This window comes from Eupeodes corollae, chromosome 1, assembly GCF_945859685.1.
Source record: "Eupeodes corollae chromosome 1, idEupCoro1.1, whole genome shotgun sequence".
Classification (NCBI taxonomy): domain Eukaryota; kingdom Metazoa; phylum Arthropoda; class Insecta; order Diptera; family Syrphidae; genus Eupeodes; species Eupeodes corollae.
Window position 1 is genome coordinate 180,681,432 of NC_079147.1, and position 18,930 is coordinate 180,700,361.

Genomic DNA, 18,930 nt, shown 5'->3' on the forward strand with positions numbered 1-18,930 from the left:
ATATCAACCAAAAATTTACGACCAACATCAAAATACAAACTTTTAGGTCAATTCTTTGAAGAAGGGAAAAAGTAAATTGTTAAATACTCCCAAAGGAAATTTAATACAATTTTCTTCATTTTCCCGCAATAAAGTGCAAGCAGTAAAAAGAGAAAGAGGAAAAACGTCTTCTCTGGTAGGCTGGGGCCGAGTGCAGGAAGCTATATTATGCAGGATGATGGATCAAACAAGAATCAGAAGACTGACAAAATTTGGGACGAGTGAAGACTCCTTAGTCGAATAAAGCTCATTCTTCTGGTCTTCCAGCATTTTCAACCAGACATTGGAGTCCAAGACCTAATAGCCTAATTTCTACACATAAGTTCGAGTTCAGTACCATAAGTCTCGTTTCACGTTGATGGCTTTAAGTGGAGCACAATCATCACCCAGTGGCAAAAGAAGAACTTATCCTATTAAATTCCCTGCTAGCTCTCTATCTCCGCGTCTCTATAGTTTTGTTCCTCCTCCAGCTACGAAGAAGTCTCCTAGCCGTATCGGTGTTGTCCCGCTTTAGGTATATTCGTAAAATAGACTCCCTCAAGAGTCAGTCCAATCAAGCTAATCCATTGTGTTTTGGATTCGTTATCGTCGCGTCGTTCTCCGTTCGTCGTGTTTGGTTATTTTTGTGTTATATTCCTTTATCTTGGATTCATCTATTCGAGCGATCTAAATGGATCCATTTTTCTATTTAACACTCAATTGAAAATGAAGAACTGATGAATACAAATAAAATACAAAATGTGGGTCACTCGTTCCTTTCGTTTCATTTTGTTATGATGGGGGATGTATTTTTAGGTGTGCTGTGCGCGGGGTGCACGATTCGAGTATAGGGGAAAATCAGTTGTGTTTTTGTATTCTTTCCACAATAAATTGACGTGTTGTTAAAAAAAGAAAAGCATGAGATGATGATGAAAAATCCACTTATGGAGGAGTATAATGTAAGTATAAATTTTCTCACTTTTGCCTTTTCAATTCGCGTCAATCAAAATTGATTGAAACGCTTTCGAATGTGTTTTGTGTTTTTGTAGGCATGTGTAGAGATGAATAAAGTGCCTAATAACTTTGACAGCTGAATAATGTAAAATATTATTGGTTAAGAATACTGCCCCTATTCTTCTTTGAATGACACATAATATTCTCTACCGGACTTCGGGCATCAATAGTTATTGGATAAATATATCTATGAAAAACTTAAGAGGACCAAATATTGAGTTTAATATTTAGAAGGGAAAATGGTTTTCTCTAAGATTCGTAACGTGCAGTTCAAAATATTAAATCTTATAGGATTCGTTCACCAAGTTACTGGATGAATCGTAAGATATGCAAAAACATTCGTGATGTACGGTTGTAAAAAGTAAACCTGTCATTTGGAAGCTATTGGATTGGATTTATTATAGAAGTGATGATTGTTGAGAGATGAGTGATCTGAATTTCCTAAATTGCACCATTTTCAAAAGCAACTGGGTACTCAGATCGGGAAACGTCTAAAGAAGTTCTAACAGGAAGATGCATTACTTTAAAAATTAACAATTTTAAGTTTCTCGTTTAAGTAAACGTTTATTTCTTTACTTGCATATATTTGTATGCCTATGTTTTATTATATAGGGTGTTTTTTTAGACGTGAAGTTTCCAATGTTGGAATACTTTTTTCGAAGTCAGCTTTTTTTGACAGCTGTCACTTGTTTGAATACATTTTTCTTAAGTTTTGTTATAAAAAGTGTTTATTTAAGACGTTTCGTCTACAATGTGGAATACTTTTTTCGGAATGCCTTTTTGATAGCTGTCACTTGATTGTCTTTCATAACTTACTACTGAACGACGTTTGTAAAACGTGCAAAATTATTACCAAAATAAAAATTGGGTTCAAGCAACTCAACGAAATTATCAATGTATTGAAGGAAGATTTTGGTGAGCGCATTATTTCGAGTCGTAAGACCGTTGTCTGCCCTCAACGATTTTGTAAATATTCCTTTTTCAACCGCACATCAAGAATGTGGAATACTTATGCAAACTCTGTTTTTCCTTACCATTATTCAAAACATTAAGACCACGGTGTGCATATTTTCCAAAAAAATTTAAAGAAGATAAGTCCAAAGAAAAGGTCGCCTCCGGAAAAGCTTCAATGAAAAATTGTGTGTAATTTAACTCGAAGCAGATTTGTGACAAACTTTAAGTTCAGCTACTTCGGTGGGCTGGACTAGGTGTCATATGAGTAAAGGAAAACTAGCTCGGAAAGTCCTTTGTAGTACAGTCACAGGCATGGAGCTATCATCTAGCTTGACAGATTACGCTTACTCTTGAAATATGAAGTAGACAAAGACTCCCGAAGCCTTGGAGAGGCTTGTATTATGAGGTAAGGACCGGATCTTGGTTGTTGAGCCGATGATGATAGTTTAAGAGATCCCCGACCTTATCTTAATAACACTTTAAAACTTTTCTGATTGGATTATTTTGTATAGCACTCGCATTGAAAAGCTTTAATAGACCTCAACTTACCTAGGCTAAAGAAAATTATCATAAATACTTAAGTCTTAAGACTACCATTCAGTCCGTAAGTCAGTAATTTCTGGAAGAACATCAAGTGTTATGTTGTGGATTCTGAAAAATATGCGGATTGACCTCTCTCCTCTCCAAAGTATCTTTAATTTTCTAGAGTAAATTATTTCCTATTTTGTTTGTATTTTTACCGCCACCCAGTCACATATAACATCAGAAAATAATCTCTTAAACCAAAACCATCATCATGTATTCACATAACTAGGAGGTACTTAACATTCCACCTCACTCAAGTTGTATTACATTATTATTATCTGTTATTTATCTGCATAACTTTAAGCCGCTTCAAAAGTCGGAGTTTCTTCGTAATACTCGTATACATAAGATGGATCATAAACTGTAAGTATAAGCACTTTCTTCCTCTCACTATACATATAACAGCAACAGCACCAGCAGCTGTCAAATCATTCACCACATTACACCACACTTAATGTCAACAACCATAACTTTTTTCTTTATCTTGTTTTCTAACCGTCTCAAGTCCATGCCATGCCGCTTATACTTATGTTTGTTTATTTATTTATTTGTTTATATTTATTTTCAGTTTATTTTTTGTTATTTTTCTCCGATCAATGGGTTAATGGACTTGCAAAGTTGAATAATTTGCAAAAACAAAATAAACACAACCAACGACGACACCATCACGCAAGAAAACATTGACAGATAAGAGATGGAGGGAGACATAAGTAGTGTATATTTACCACTTCCTCATTTTTTGTGTTACATAACAATAATCTACCGCTGGTGCTGCTGCCCGCCCGCCAAAGCCGCCTTTGTGCAATATTATGGCGGATATAAGAACTGTTTTGTATTTTACCGCCACGCCAAGTCGCCGCCGCGCCGCCATGCGGACAACAACAGCAACCAAGAGATTTATTCCGCCATCGAAGCAGGAAAACAAAAATCAAGCACACAAATTCTTAATGGGTGGCGATGGCATGGCGAATGGCGGTTGAAGAAGACCGACCCAAGACGACACGACGACGCTAGTGACCCGTTTTTATTCACCATGCCTCATGCCAGAACCCAGAAGTCTTTCATATTCTTTCCTCATATTTTGTGTGTGTTTATTATTCTCTGGTAATTGTAATTATTTAACAAACAACAGTTTCGCCAAAGTATTATTTAAGTTTTTTTTCATTGTTGTTATCTCTTTCTGTCTTAACCTGGTTACGGTAAGAAAACACATAACTACCGTATGGTGTCCACAAGATGTCGCTAGGGTTTTTTATTTCCTTCATTCTGACATTTCTTTTGTTCTTTTTTTCATTTGTGCAATCTTATTAACCTGGAAGAAGGTGAATGACTGAGTCTCTTTTTTATTATGGTTTTTAACTCATGTTCTCGTACAATACAACTCTATCACTTTGCTATTGTTTTATTTAGTTTTTTTTACATTTTGACATTTGTTTCCCTTAGCGAGTAGTAGTAAAAGCAGAAGTAGACACATATGTACTTATGTGGTTTTATGTCACGACATCATATCATCATCAACTGGAATAAAAAGTTAAGGGTAGTTGCACTCTCTTGTTGGTACTAAATTACACTACAAAAATAAAGGGGTTTCGTGTTGTGGGAGAAATATAAAAATGCTACATGCTTCCTAAGCTTAAGAAATGCCATTCAGACAAAGAAAAATGACATTTATGTGTCAGGAGAGAATGTGCATTTTTACTGCTAGCGTGTTTTGGTTTTAAAATGGAATGAAGATGCTATAAAATAAATGGTACATCATATATTATAAGAGTGCTTATATATTCGGTAAGATGACTTCTGTCTGAGATGATTTTAATTTAATTTCAAAGTAAGTAAAAATATATTTATATGGTTGAATTCAAAAAAACATTTTTAACCTGTCAAAGTGAGGTATTTAAAAAATATTATTGGCTTGTTTTAACACAAGTTTTACATTTGCAGAATTCTGACATTTTTTATCGTTCGATTTTAAAAACAAATCCAGAAGTCGGTTCAAAAGTAGTTTTCAAAGAAAATTGAAATATAAAAATGTACGGTTAGTTTTAAATAAGTTTTCCTTGACAGTTCAGTTGAAAAACTTGGAAGTCAATTCGAAGAAATTTAAAATTTAATAATCCATTCACTGATTTGACATCGATGACAAATCGTGGATGAAATGTCAACAAATTTGGAAATTTGAGAACTAAATTGACTGTTTTTGTTTAAATTTGGAATTAATTTGTTTTGAAGGCCTCGATGCTTGATCTTTCCTTTTTTTTGTGGACCAAAAAGGACTAAGATTTATTAAAAGCGGACAGTATAGCCGACAACATCACATGTTATTTTATAATTCAATCGCATAAGCGACAGTTTACTAAGAATTTTAGCTTATTTGTCAAATCATTCAATCCAAATCACTTATGATCAAGACATGTTATTTTAAAGCAATACAATATGTATGTCCAATACTGAAAATGTCAATTAAAAATAGATATTTGACAACATGACAGCTGACGCCTATTAGACAGCCAAAATATACTTTGGATGAAATTTGCAAGACGATTTTGAAGTAATATTATATCAATTTTAAAATATGGTTTATTTTACTCATCGATCAAGTTATTAACTGTCAAATTCGTTTTGACATTTGTAAGATCGCCAGATAAGACATCACAAGACAAAAATAATTCTATCAGACCGAGACCCATAAGAGAGAAGGGGTTAATAATTTAAGCTTAAAAAGTAACATCAAATATAGTTGTCAATTAAGTCCTCTAATATTTTTTCTTTGTTATAGCCTCATACAAATAAGTTATCAAAATAACAAAATAAACAAGACTAACAACTAATTAACGTCAAATAATTAATTTAATTACACGTTGCTAAATTTCAATCGGTTAATGAATCTTTCCTAATTTGTTATAAGAACAACGATAGTATTTGCATATAATTATGATAAAAAATAAAAAAACGAAAAAAACGGACAAAAATATTTAAGAAGCTTATCAAAAACTAATTTATTATAATTAAAAACATAAAGAAAACTTAGAAGCCCTACCACAGCATTCAAACAAGAAAACACAACAGCAAATTTAATTATTTTCACAGTTTTTTGCTGTCAGAAATATAACAGTTCTTCCTCTATTAATGTCAATTTTATGACAACTTATGACATTGCGATGTCAATGACTTTATTATTAGTTAACATCAAGCATCTAGGCATAGCATCATCAGTGTCAGAGCTTGATATTAGATAAACAGTAATCAAATCGTAATCATTTGATCCGTTATGTATTCATTTTAGGTTTGTTTTTCATCTGATGTTTTGACATAATAATGAAGGTATTAATTCTTCTGTCATAACACTCAAACCCTTAAATAAAACCTTTTCTTACCCAAAGTTTATTTGATTTTAGCCCCCAGGTCATAAAAATTATTTTAAGCATCTTTTGTCCCAATGTACCGACCGACACTATTCAACGACGCGACGACGCACGTCAAGTCAGTCAAAGCACAGCACACCCTTGAACTTGTTCATAAATAATGATTAATAAATATAATTTCCGTTTTAAGTCGCCTTTTCTTTAGGTATAGGTTAGGTGGCTTGTAATACCTCACTCGTGTACCTTATGTATATTATTATAAAAAGATTTCATGTGGCTTCTTTTATGACGTTTGAAATTAATCGGTCTTCCAATATACCTCGGACTGGTACTCACTCTATTGTACGCCTTGAAAGAGTGATGGAGAGAAAAGAAGAGGTAAAACGAAAAGAAATGAAATATATTTCGCGCCAAAGGTTAATCGAATGAATTAATAGCTAACTGTCACGCAATCAAAAAAGATGAAGTATGAAAGTGAGGTGTCTTAAGTGTAGGGTGTACGTAATAGACGTTATGTCATTTCGTATGAAAAGTCAGAAGGAAGAAAAGGTGGCGCTGCTGTTGAAATAAAATTAATGAATCACTATATTGTTGTTATTTTGATGAAAAGAATTAAATGACTTTACTGATGGTTTTGACTTTGACTGCAATTTCAACAGAAGCCATATTTCTTCCGGAGATTAGTGCACTAAAAGTTATGTCATTATGCTTTTTATAATAAACGATCACTCAAGGGGTTATTAATACCCTTACCATGTTTAAAGTTTAAACACAGTGCGCGCTTTAGGAAAATAGCGAAAAATTAAAGAGGAGATACCGATGTACATTGGTCTTAAAGTTTTGAATATCACAATGTTAGAGAAAAACAGAGCTGGGTGAAGCATTCCACATTCTCGGTGTGCGGTTAAAGAAAGAATCTCTATGCTTGAAAGTACGTCCGAAATTGAGCTTAAGGTTAAAAACTGATGTGCATTTCTAGAAGTACGAGTATTACGGCTGAATTGTTTGAGGGGGGGGGGGGGGAATGCAACTGGCTAATTCGACAGAACACTGTTTATAAAAATATCGGTAGAACAACGAAAGGCATTAAACATTGCGGAAGTGGTCAAGTGACGTAATTGTTTCGGTTATAAAGGGTGATTTTTTTGAGGTTAGGATTTTCATGCATTAGTATTTGACAGATCACGCGGGATTTCAGACATGGTGTCAAAGAGAAAGATGCTCAGTATGCTTTGACATTTCATCATGAATAGACTTACTAACGAGCAACGCTTGCAAATCATTGAATTTTATTACCAAAATCAGTGTTCGGTTCGAAATATGTTTCGCGCTTTACGTCCGATTTATGGTCTACATAATCGACCAAGTGAGAAAACAATAATTAATGCTACGTAAATAAGTAAAATTGCCGCATTTGGAGTGAAGAGCAACCAGAAGCCGTTGAAGAACTGCCCATGCATCCCGAAAAATGCACTGTTTGGTGTGGTTTGTACGCTGGTGGAATCATTGGACCGTATTTTTTCAAAGATGCTGTTTGAATGGCGATCGCTATCGTTCAATGCTAACAAACTTTTTGTTGCCAAAAATGGAAGAACTGAACTTGGTTGACATGTGGTTTCAACAAGATGGCGCTACATGCCACACAGCTCGCGATTCTATGGCCATTTTGAGGGAAAACTTCGGAGAACAATTCATCTCAAGGAATGGACCGGTAAGTTGGCCACCAAGATCATGCGATTTGACGCCTTTAGACTATTTTTTGTGGGGCTACGTCAAGTCTAAAGTCTACACAAATAAGCCAGCAACTATTCCAGCTTTGGAAGACAACATTTCCGAAGAAATTCGGGCTATTCCGGCCGAAGTGCTCGAAAAAGTTACCCAAAATTGGACTTTCCGAATGGACCACCTAAGACGCAGCCGCGGTCAACATTTAAATGAAATTATCTTCAAAAAGTAAATGTCATGGACCAATCTATCAATTAAAGAATCGATGAGATTTTGCAAATTTTATGCGTTTTTTTTTTTTTAAAGTTTTCAAGCTCTTAAAAAATCACCGTTTAGTTCTATCGCCTATCATTTTCAAAGCTCTTTTTTGGATTCTGTCCAAAATACTTAAACTTGTTGTAGAGCACCTGTCCAAATATGCGAGTTATATTCAAGTTTTGGGCGAATGAAGACTTTGTAAATTACAGCCAGATCAGAAGGGGTGACAAATTTCTTGCACCGTGTCGGAGAAATCCTAAGCACCTAGCAGTATTTTCGAAGTATCGAATATACATACCGAAAACTGAAAGTTGATTAGTTTCCTGGATGCAAGGACAAGAATGAGAATCTAGAAACGAATATGAAAAGCTGAGGGTACTGTCATGCGCGAAACAATTTAGTGGGTTAGAAGTTTCAGACAAAAAATGAGGAAGAGCGTCGGAGACAAAACGTAGCCCTGAGGCACACCAACGTTTATTTTGTGAATATCATATTTGAACCCGTCCAACACTACTTGAATTGAACGGTCCGAAAGGTAATTTGTAACCCAACGAAGAAGGGATTCATCTATACCAAAAGCACGCATTTTCGATAAGGGAGCTTGGTGCCAAATTCTATCAAATGCTTTTGAAATATCAAGTGCAATAATCTAACTGAGATCACCAGTGGACCTATTGCAACGAAAGCCATACTGCCAGTCATTAAGAAGCTTTCGTTCTTCAAGATATTTCTTAAGCTGAAAATTGATCAGCATTCCCATGACCTTGGAAAGAAGGGATGTAAGTGCAATTGGACGACAAATAGATGGTGAGGATGATTCGCCTTTTTTAGGGACAGGCTGGACAAATGCAGTTTTCCATCCACTCGGAAAGAGACCTTTAGAATAGGACAGATGGAAAAGCTTACGCAGTGGTTTTGCCAGCGTTGAAGAACACCTTTTCAGAACAATAGTGGGGATACTATCCGGGCCAGCGGATTTGTGAATGTCAAGATTTTTAAATACTCTAGTAACTGAACTCGCATTCGTTCATAGAATCGTTTACGCTTTCAAGTACAGGCGGAGTCATGTCACTCCCTGGCAGCGTCGAATTAACAGCAAACTGTGCTGCAAGCAAATTAGCTTTATCAATCGAGCTTACATAGAGAGTGTCATTGGAAACAAGTGTCGGAACCGACGAAGAAGTAGTGTTACGCACATTTTTCACAAATGACCAGAAATTTGTTAGTATCATTGGGACATTGTAGTATTTTTTACCGTTATTTCTGGTCATGCAAAAATTTAATGCGTCGTATATGTCCGTTACAGGTTTTTCTATTTTGTTTGGACTTATTCCGGTTTTAATCAGTTGGGTTGGCTTTGTAATTCCGGAAACTTAAATTTTGTATCCTAATAACCTCTTTACAGCTCGAATCAAACCATTTCTTTGGGTTTGATAGATTTTACCCTATTCAGGATAAAATTTCTCATTCCGCAAAGAATTAAGTTTGTAATCATATCTGCACTGGAATCCACGTCACTATCGAGGAAGCATAGTGACCAGTTAAAGTTCCTGAAGAATTCATTGAGACCGTCCCAGTAGGATTTCTCATATTGCCATAACTTTAACTGCCGTTTTTTGGCATGAGAAATTTGCAGATATGACACGATGGTCTGATGTGCCTTGAAGCGAAAATACACTGACAGTATATTTATTAGCATCAGAAGTAAGAATAAAGTCTAGATTGTTGGCGGATTGACCCGCAACGTCAGGAATCCGCCATCACATTACACAAAAACACAAAAAAAAACCAAAGCAAGACAGTTATCTACGTAGTAAATTTATTTTGTTAAATAATTGTCAAATTTGTAAATATATAATATCTATAGTTACATCATGAAGCTATTTTTGTTTTACGTTCACCGAAGGCTCAAGATGGATTTGGAAGGTTTATATGGAAAAGTTAAGTAAAAAAAGTTCAATAGCTAGTGTCGCCGTAGCCACTTCGTACCGCCCCAACAAAAAACCGATTATAGTACTACATATTTTATAAAAAAAAGGTGTCAACAAATATAGCGCCATCTGTTGCACGCAAATATCCACACACAGTTGGACGATAATCTACGAACAAACTCCCCCTTTCCTTTGTTTACAAGATAGGAAATATAAAAACAAAAGTAAGTACTGCCTTAAATTCTTTTTAAAATTGTCCACTTTATTAAGTTTAAGTTACTTCAGTAAATTTAACAATTTGTTCATATATTTGAAAAACGGATATGAATTATTCAGTTAACAACACATTTTAAGTAGCCAAACGTGTGCCCATTCTAAAATCTATACTAATTTGTTAAAATGTCCCTTAAAATTACAAATCACATAATTAATGGTGTAATTTTATTACAAACTTTGATGATCAAATCAAAGAAGTCTTTAATGTTTTCATTAAAAATCTCATTCAAATTTTATAATACCCAACATGCCAATAATTTAGTGTAAAATTAGCATAGACTTTTAATTAATGTCCATCAGCGAAAGTTTACATTTACATAAATTAAGAAACTCAACACAAAAATATAAAGACAATAAATCAAATAGCAACAACAAATAATCATTCAGTTATCAATTAATGCGAATCTTTTGTATCGAATTTATACCTAACTCTTTTGCTAGCTATTGAGCTTTAGCGATTTTTGATTTAATGGGCATTCAAATCTTATTCGAAAATATAATGGCCTTTAAATTATGTTTTTATGTCAGAAAAATTATAATAATTTTTGCTTTAAGCTATAATTTTTAGGTCTACAGCTAAGGTTTGGCATATTTGAATTTATAAAATGGCACTCAGCAAGTTCAATGTTCTTTATAGGTGATATAATATATGTAACTTTATTATATCCGCATTGAATATTGACAGATTATTCTTATTTTGGCCTAGAATTATTGACATCAGTTAAAATCGAACGGGAAGATTTTGACAGTTAATGCGATGAACCGTTATTTTACTTTATACCTCTGGCATCGATTTTCTTTTTTTGTTTTCATATTCTTAGAAGTTAAATTTGGGTTTTAAATTTAATACTGACAGCTTTTCACGCTCAAAATTTTGACAGAAAGAAAACCGAGAAATTTTACACTTTGTGTCCAAAGGTATTGCCAAAAGTTAGTGAGACTAGTACGCACAAATAAGAATGTGGCTCAAATATACAGTCATTTTGATCGAAAATCATATTCTGACAGTTTATTAAAAAATAAGGCGAGAAACAACGTTTTGGTCAATGATTGGCGATACACTATATATTTTACTTACTTACTTAGAGTGGCGCTACAGTCCTGTGTGAACTAGGGCCTCACCCAACAAACTTCTCCATCTAACTCGGTGCTTAGCTAGATGTTTCGAGTTTCGCGCTCAAAGTTGGGTGAGGTCACTTGTGCGCGCCACCTGATCCATGTCTTCCTCTACTGCGTTGTCCTGTGGGTGTAGATTCGAAGACTTTCTGGGCCGGAGCATTGGTTTCCATGTGCTCTACATGACCCAGCCATCTTAGTCGTTGGACTTCTGGCTAAATTTACGTCGCTGTACAGCCCGTTTAGCTCGTCATTCCATCTTCTCCTCCACCCCTTCGATGCATACAGGACCGTAGATCACACGAAGAACTTTTCCCTCGAATCGACCCAAGGTCCTTTCATCCGCTTTTGTCATAGTCCATGCTTCTGCACCGTATAGCAGGACGGGGATGATAAAGCTCTTATATACCGACACTTTGGTCTTTCGAGAGGACTTTACCACTCAATTGCTTTCTTAGCCAAAGAAACAGAGTTTAGCAAGAGTTATTCTTCGTTTGATCTCAGCGCTGGGGTTGTTTTCTGCGTTTACAGCGGAGCATGGGTAGACGAAGTCCTTGAGTACCTCAAAGTTATGTATATAGAAGGTGACGTTTTGACCGAGACGTCAGTGCTCTAGGTCCTTTCTTGACGACAGAATGTTTTACCCTCATTAACCGCTAAATCTATTTTTGCCACTTCATCTTCAATACTGTCAAAGCCGCATTGACATCACGCTGAGTTCTTCCGATTATGTCAATGTCATCCGCATATGCAGTGCCTCTAGTGTTGACGTGAGAGCTATGCACTGAGCTCTGCGATGACAGCGCATCACCTTGTCTAAAACCTTTTTTGACATCAAAAGGTTCTGTTAAGTTGTTTCCAACCTATATGGAGCATCGTGATTTCTCCATGGTCATCCTGCACAAACGAACGAGTTTGGCAGAGATGCCAAAACTAGACATGGCCTTGAAATCGATGAAAAGATGGTTGGTGTCGATTTGGTGTTTTTTCAGGATCTGCCCTAACGTGAATATTTGATCGACTGTGGACTTTCCTGGTCCAAAACCACACTGATAAGGACCTATCAGGTTGTTGACGATGGGCTTTAGACGTTCACATATTACGGCAGAGAAGATTTGGTAAGCGATGTTTAGTAGACTGATTCCTCTATAGTTGGTGCAGTTTAGAGGGTCTCCATGTTTAAGGATCGGCGAACAATTCTGAGTTTCCATTCATCGGGCAAGCTTTCTTCCGACCATATCTTACAGATAAGTTGGTGCTTTCTCCTAACCAATTTATCTCCAACTGCTTTAAAGAGCTCGGCTTTAAGACATCCGCTCCAGCGGCTTTATTAGACTTCAGCTCAAATATGGAAATCTTTACTTCGTCTAAGTAAAGATTGTTGGCTTTCGTCGGTTATGTTGAATGGATCATCCTGCCCGACAGCGGAATTCGGTTCGTCTCTTCGCCGTTATACAGTCTGCAGAAGTGGTCCTGCATTGATTGCGGTTCCGCTATGATGTTTCGAATTTCGTCTTTGCTGCCTTCGGTTCTAGGTTCATGTACCTGTGAATTTCGTTTCACCTGTTCATAAAACTTTCGAATTTCATTCCTGCGTTTAAACGTCTCAACATCTTCGACCGTACGATCCTCATGTCCTCTCTTTTTCCTTCTGAGAAGTCGGTGTTCCTCTCGCCTCTTCTGCTCATAGAGGTCATGAGCAGCTCTCTTCCTTTAATGCAGCGCCGCTTTGTGAGCCTTCTGTTTGGCTGCGTTTGCCTGCCAATATTTCTCATCAAACCAGTGGTTCCTTGTTGGTCGCTGCTTGAAACCCAGCACACCAAAAGGCGGCTTCTCTGATTGCATCTTGGCAATGTTGCCACTGGTTTTCTATACATGGTGTTGGCGGCAGAGAACGTCGAGAGAGGTTACTTGTAACTCGTTCCGAAAAGGATTTGTCGATCTCTGGCGATTGAAGCCGTTCGACGTTGTAACATCACCCAGCACCTCCCTGTTTTGCCTTGGGTCTGGAAACCCGAAGTGCTACCTTGGCTACAACGAGGTAGTGGTCCGAGTCCATGTTAGCTCCTCGGAAAGTTCGGACATCAATGATGCTGGAAGCGTGTCTGGCGTCGATCACAATATGGTCAATCTATTTGACGGTTGATTGATCTGGAGAACTTCAAGTTCCTTTGTGGATGTTGAGGTGTGGAAAACGCGTACTGGCTACCATGACGTTTCACCCTGCAGCAAAATCTTTGAGCCTGAATCCGTTGTCGGAAGTGTTGTCGTGCAGGCTATTTTTTCGATTATTCCACCAAAGATGTCTTCCCTTACTCGCTTGGCATTAAAATCGCCCAGGACAATTTTAATATCGTAGCTAGAACACTATACATATATTTTAACACTGTTTTTTACTGCAATTGAAGACATGGATATGAACTATATCTAGATCATGTAGGCTTGCGCACTATGACACAGACTCCAAGCCACAATCGATCTTTTGAGCACCAACTATCAGCTGCCTAGACGATGTTAATTGCCCGAAACTTCGGAGCTGTCATTTGGGATCTTCGCTCTTTTATTTTATGGAGAACCGTGAAGAACCTAAGCTATTTCCAATATTCAAAAACAATTCAAGCAATTAAATCTAAATTAGGAGCTACAGCTCGAAACCATCGCGCTAAATTTAACTCCTTTCAATTGCATAAACAGGAAAATGTCTGTTATTACTCGAAACCTTCATATATTCCTTCACCCGTTAAAAAATGATTAGCGAAAGAGAATTTGTACAGACTATTAAAGACTAAAATTCTTGTGTTCCACATAGAAGTCTACTTGGACCGATATTGTTTAGTAGGTGAAAATATTTTTTGATGATAGGTCTAGTTTAAAATTACAAATGCCCAACATGAAACATTTTAACAATCTTATTTGACCTACCTTTGATGAAGCTTGAAGTTCAGTCAATCATTTGTTACCACAATAAAGTCATAGGTTCAAAGTCCTGTAAAGAAATAAAATACACTTTTAAAACATTCATCTATATTTAATGTAAATACTTTATAAATAGAAACATTTCCAAAAAATACAATAGGTACAATTCCTCCTAGCATTATTATTGACACTATTTGACATTTTACCATAATTAGATATGTCAACTTTACACAATAATAAACTTTCTCTTCAACTTTATTTACGTAATTCCTAAATGAAAACAACATGTAATGAAAATTTTGCTAAGCTACGATGACAATAAGCTATGTAACATGAGGAAAATCTATTTCATTATCCCCCCATCATGCAACCATAATCCTCACTATAATCATTACTATTATTGTTTATAACTGTCATCAAGTCAAATGTGTATTGTATGTTATTATTTCAAAATAATAAGCCCTCCCTCTTTCTGTCAGTTTTGTTTCTGTTTCTGTTTGAAGTTGAAAATCGCCTCGGTGCGCCACTAAATTGGCTTTAATATTGCACGCCTCGTTTGAGAAAGTGAAAACTTTAAATGAATCTTAATAGGCTTTCTTTATAGCACGCCTTACGAAGTATACATGTGTCTATTATGGCTATAAAATTGCGGCAAATAATACTTTGGTGAATTGAAGAAGTCGTTGTTTTTTTTTGTCATCTAAACTAATTCATTTTTATAGGTGCTCGTGGGTTAACTAAGTCTAGTTTGTCAAAAGTACCGAATGGAGCAGTTTATATGTTTTCCATTTCAACACAATGGACGGAGAAAAGTTGAAAATATAAAAAAAAAAAACAAATGATGTCTGCAAATATGGCAGACTATAAAATTGTTTTAAAAGTTGTTGTAATTGTAACGACTTTTCTGTAGTTCACACAATTTTGATTGTTTGCGTATAATTTGCATACAATCAACACAAGGAAATTAATATGAAATTATACTTAAGTTAAGTGGAATAAAAAAATGCAAGTTGTAAAGTTGAATTTTATGGGAAGTCATTGGCGCGCTAAGTGAATTATAATGTTTTCCGCGTATTATAAATGACGTCGGAATTATATATATTATAGGAATTCAGAAACTGGATTCTTTTTTTTTTTATTGACAGATGTCGTTATGGCTGTCATAAGAGAGTTAATTTTTGAACACTCCGCTGGTTAACGTGTGCCATAAATTTCTTATAGCTTCTTATTAAATGACAGTAACTATTTGGGTATATTTCCATTCTGAGAGATGCAGTCGTTGAATCTGAGTTTTATTGAAATATTTTCAATCAGGTCTTATTTATGTTTTCAATGAGAGTGACAGTTAATTTGACTGTTAACAGATGAGTAAAAGAAAAAGAGATTTCAATTCGATATCCACGACACCAAGATGCCTTTAACAATGTGGAGAACAAGAATTATTAAAACGTAATTTTAGATCAGTTCAACAATCTGCCTGAAAAATTGTACTAATTCTTAAAGTTTTTATTTCTCACACAATAGACATTTGACAGAATCGCTGGCATTTCTGTTGCGCAATTATAATCTCTCAGCAAAGTCAAAAACGAAGCGCCATAACAAGCTTTCACTATAGAATAGCGCTTTTTATATAGCAATAAAAAGAAGAAGCAATGTTATCTGTCAAACAACAACTACATGTTGACGTTCCCGATTGATCGGCTTCCACAAAATGTCAGAAAAAAACACAACACAAAAACACAAATAAATTGTCAATTCTGATATAGAAGGCAATTTGTATACTAAATGTCACTGTCAATTTGACATTAAACCCTTTTAACATGTATGCAATCGAAAAAAAGGTCAAATCCATATGTATTCAAAATATTTAATCTTTTATTCAAGAAAAAACAATACCAAAATGTAATATTCGTCACTTGCATTTGATCTTGCCACCAATGTCACCTTATAATTTAGGCAAGAAGCCTTAACTATTATTTTAATCCATTTTATATGAAAAGTAGGTACTTCTAAATGACAGAAGAATAATAAAAAAGGGTTATGACAAAAAAAAACGTCATCAAGGACAAGACTTATAAATCTAATTCAGGTTCCAACTTATAGTTATAAGAAGTTCTATACCATAAGGGTAGGTATGCACTGAACGCCTGAAGTGGATAAAATGCCTCAAGTGTCATTTTTTCCACTCTCTCACGTTTTTATATATTATGAGGAGTTTACTCATCTACTTGTCATTGACGCGGTATATATTTTCAATTGCTTTTTTCTACTTCTTCTTCTGTATTTCTTCACTACGTACAAAGGTATATTCTTATATCCCATGTCCCGTCCTGTCATGTAGAATTGTAGAAATAATTTTTTTTCTGTGGTTCTGTTCAAGTTCAAGGACTCAGACAACAACTGCCACTGTGAGTTCAGTTGAGTCGAGTTGAGTTGAGTTGAATTTTTACAAGTGGTTGCGGTGAGAGTACAGACGACAAGATTCAAAGAAAAAACCTCTAACTACTTCAAGTTAAGTGAATTCAACAACAGACACACTGCTGCACAATATAGAGAGGGAAGACATTCATCAAACGAAAAAAAGAAATAAAACAATAAAAAACATACACTAAAAATATAGAAATGCACTAAAACTGAAATGATGGAGAAGAATTAAAGGAAAAATGATGAACAACGCGTAAAAGTTGACGCCAGAAATAAAAGAAGAATGTGAAGATTAAAGAAATTGATTTCGCTTGCAAGCAGTTTTTTGTTTAAAATTATTGCCACTTGGTCTTTCTCTCTCTTATCTACGTGATTAGAGTTCTTTAAATTGTTTTTCACTTTTTTTTGACATTTCTCTCAATATATGGTTCTGACGTGTGAAAGTTAATGACAGGCGAGTGAAAACAATTGGGCCGTTGCGTTTGATTTTCTCTTGATGTTTAAAAATATATACCACCTGCATACAGAATTTGATCTAACCTCAATTTACACATTACACATCAAACTGACAGAAAAAAAAGAACAAACAACAAAAAACAAAATGACCTTATATCAGACTTCTTCTGCATCATCAGCGTGCAAAACTTTCTTTTTGACATTTTCACTTTTCGTTTTTTTTTATCCAAACTTAAGCAAAAGATCTGTGACACTTGACAGCGATTAATGTCAATTGTCACCGCTTGAAGTCGAAGAGTAGTTGTGATGGGCAGCATATAGATTATGCGTAAAATTCACTTGATAATGAAGCAACACAAGCCAAGCCAACGGCAACGCTCAAAGTGGCATGATGTCATTTTGTTGGTCTCATTTTATTTTCGGCACATGCTTAAAGACAACCAAATATGGAAACTTGGAGAGTAGTTGTCGTCGTTGGTACTTAAATTATATACGAGTATATACCAGAACATATGGCGTATGATCTCGCAGCAGGGAATGTAATTCACACTCCTTTTTGGCAAAAGAAACGTAGATAAAAATATACCCCAGCAACATGTGGTTGAGCTGAGTAGAGTTAATGAAAAGAGTTTTGTATAATTTGATGGTGCGTTTTTATTAAATTTTCTCCGATGTGAACATGGGGTAAATTAATTAGGACCTTAACAATGATTTTAGTACTTTTATGTGGTATGTATGAGAGCAGCCACATCTTTCTTAAGTAGATATGCCTGCCTGAAAATGACCTTCGGATGTGATTCGTGAATAAATTTGGTGAATGGCGATGTTATGATTGTGTAATGAAAAGCGAAAGATTTATGAAGTTTTATAAACGATTTTTTGTTTGACCAAATTATTATGTAAGATTATGTTGCAATTTATGATCAGTACATTTAAATTCGTTTGTACAATTGAATAAATGATGTAACTATGTTATTTAATTGATAATTATCGAACATTGCTGATCAAAATGTAAAGAAAGTGACCTTGCGTTTTCAGGAAAAAGTAGAGTAGATCTATGATTCAATTTATAAAAATAAATACAAAAATTAGGTGGAGCCACAGTCCGTTGAGATTTAGGGCGTAGTGACTTAAAACTCTCAACCATTCCTATGTGCGAGTAATGGTGTCAGAGATGGAGGCAACCTACAGTTTTAAGCCGAATCCGAATGTCTAATTGGAGAAAGTAATTTTCCTGAAATAATTCAATACAAGAGTTAAATTTATTGTAAACCTAGATGGAAAGCCAGTTTAAAGGGTTTCATTAACGAATCTTTTAATAAACATTTATAATATAACTCATCATTTAGCCGCCATCTTGCTATTCCATCAAAAGCCTAAGTGTTAGTTGTATATATATTGCCAACCACTGCAAATGGTTTATAATGAGGTAAAAACGTCAAAAATTATTATTTTAAAAACAAACAAAAGTAGTTACGAAATTTTGTATTGGCAGCACTTTTTCATATACTTTCTGGGCCAATATGACTTGACGACACCACTGATATAGCAGAAAAAGTATTATAAAAGTTGTTTATTTTTGACATTTATTAGAGTTGCCAGGTACATAAACAAAGTAATTTCTATTTAAATGAGCCACAAAAAGGATTTATAATCTTTCCAATTATCATTATCGTCACAGTATTTCAAGATGTTTCGCAGAATATGAAAAGAAATTGAACTCCTTTTAAATTTTAAGTTAATTTTGTAATTATAAATTTAAAATAGCAAGTAGGTTAAAAACTTAATGCAAAACAATTATGTACATCAATTTTTATAAAAAGTTTTATTTTTCTTATTGTATATCAACATATTCTTCACTTATACAAAGATATACAAAGCAGAACGGAAACACA

At 35.0% G+C, this 18,930-nt stretch overlaps 1 protein-coding gene across 1 annotated transcript in view; it reads right to left on the reverse strand.

The window, feature by feature from the left end:
- The window catches only part of LOC129941647 (GTPase-activating protein CdGAPr), a 173,575-nt gene that overhangs the window by 115,584 nt on the left and 39,061 nt on the right, over positions 1-18,930 (reverse strand). Inside the window, exon 2 of the mRNA XM_056050337.1 lies at positions 14,162-14,225. The gene's annotated coding sequence lies outside the window, so the exon portion shown is untranslated. The remainder of the gene's footprint in view (positions 1-14,161; positions 14,226-18,930) is intronic.